This window comes from Teleopsis dalmanni, chromosome 1 (assembly GCF_002237135.1).
Source record: "Teleopsis dalmanni isolate 2A chromosome 1, ASM223713v2, whole genome shotgun sequence".
NCBI classification, from domain to species: domain Eukaryota; kingdom Metazoa; phylum Arthropoda; class Insecta; order Diptera; family Diopsidae; genus Teleopsis; species Teleopsis dalmanni.
In genome coordinates this window covers 41,273,065-41,275,518 of record NC_051846.1, presented here as the reverse complement: position 1 = coordinate 41,275,518, position 2,454 = coordinate 41,273,065, and positions in this window count along the sequence as shown.

Genomic DNA, 2,454 nt, shown 5'->3' with positions numbered 1-2,454 from the left:
TTTTTGCCAGATAGGTAGGAACAAAAAACTGCCATATTCCAAATCTGTAGAGGAAAAGTATATCACTATATAGGGAGTATATTTTACAGCGAGAATACAAGGGTACCACATAAGAATAATATTTCAATATTTTTTTCATATGTATATTATTTTGCAAAACAATCCTCTAAAACATATTATTAGGAGGCATTAAACTATTTTCAAAGTAGAAATTTGCTAATCAAAAACAGAAATAATTAAATTTAAGTGTTTATTATAAAAGCATTATATATAAAAATAGTAACTTATGACTGCTATTGACAATTACCAAGAGAAACAGTATGGGGAATTAATAGTTTAATGAAAATTAAGTAACAAGACAAATTTGAATAGTAACGATAAGTAGTTGGATTAGAAAATAAGACAAAAACAAAAACAAAACTGTCTAATGCATTACTGAGATAAAAATCAGATACAAATAAAGTTTCTTTCATCACAATAAAATGTAAAATATTTCTTCTTTATAGCAAAGAAAGCTCTAAAGAAAATGGCAACGAACTCAATACAAAAATTCTTCTTTTTTATACTAAATAATAAAAAAAGTACGTGCAAAAATGTGTCTACTAGAAAATTTAAAGTATATTTAACTTTTAGTCCTTCATATTTGCAAAAACCATTAATTTTAATTAGGAAATATCCAAATAGGATTATAAATATCATTCCTTATTCCAACGTACTTATTATTCAAATAGACTTAAACGATTTGAAACGATTAATCTTTGAACCGAGCAATAACCTTGTGTAAACTGTGAAATTTAATCTTATATGTAAAAGGTCAACGGATTTTAATATTAACAAAATCTTTAAAGCACTTAGTAGTCGCAAATACAGAATTTTTAGTGACAATCTTCTTCAGCTATATTAACAAAAGAATTTCACTATAAATGAAAACAGAAATTTCAATTATGTATATATTTTGTATCATGCAAATTTCTTAACATTTCATATTCAGTGTGAGGTTAAATAAAAATACGAGTTCACATACTGAATTCTATTTATTAGAAACTATGTACGCTCTTATATGCAATATACGACAGAGCCATAATATACATAAATATCCAGAGCTCAGAGTATGGTATTTCCATATAATAAACATAAAAATCTTTTTCTCACTAGTGCGAGTATATTTTTTATTATATTCTCATTACTTGTATTTACATTTTAGCGTTTAGTTATTCCATAGATAAATGAATTTTTCTGGTTGGATTTCACTAAATAACTTTAATTTTATGTTCTAAGAAAATTATTTGGAATAAGACTTACCAATAAAATTTTGGTCATAGCAAAGATTTATGGAATCTGTAATTGGAAATATAAATGAGTAAATTCAAAGAGTCATAAATTATATAAAATAAATTTTTTTATTTCATCATAATTTTATTTATAATAATTCTGTATATATAAATTAGAAATTGAAAAATATACATTAAACACACTTATATTATTAATTATATAAACAAAAAGAAAAGCTCTTCCACTAAAAAAACACTCTTGAACTAAAGCCACGAGCCAACTCACCGCACTTAACCATTATCAACTTGTCAATCCAGTACATATGAAAGGCTTAAAGAAAGAAATCAAAGCTAAGTAGGATTATAGACATAGCATACCTATATTAAAGTTTACGTCTACGTAGAACTAAGTCAATTGTATTTTAGTCGCACTTCCAATTTTAAGATGTATATTGCTTAGGACGATCACTTAAAGCTGTAGCAAGATAATAGATAACATTCTAAATGATCGATGATTAAATAAAAGGAATGATTTTAGGGATCATAGGTATATCTTATGGTTAAATAATTTCATTTAACTACAATTATCTGCCTCTGAAATACCTATCACCGAAAAAATACTATAGTTTCAATAACTACAAATATTTCATTACAGTCCACTTGCAGTCTAATATTAATTAATTTCGATGGGCTCAGCTCTATTGCACATAGAAAATGAATAGTCAAGTCAGTTGAGTTTACTAGAGGAACTAGCACTGAAGAAGGACAAACTCTGAAGTAGCTTACTGCGAATATTTCCTGCTTCTAAATCTGCTTAGCCTGAAAGTAATTAATTTAGGCCATGAAAATTGTTTTTAGTAAGAGTCATGAATATATTTTTTAGATATATATAAGTCAAAGAAATGTCAAATCGAATATATGAAGATAAAAGCAAAGTGTTGAGAAACGTAAATAAATGACACCAATGATTATCGTTATTATCCTTATATGAACACATAACAGCGTTGCGTGCGATATGGGACTGCATCAAATTCCGTTCTTCATTATTTATATTCTTTATTGCATTAGGCAATAATGGTTGTCTACCCACGAAAATGTATTTAATTATGACTTCCAAATGAAGATTAATATTTATTTATTATTTATTTATTTATAAATATTTATATTTATATATATAAATATT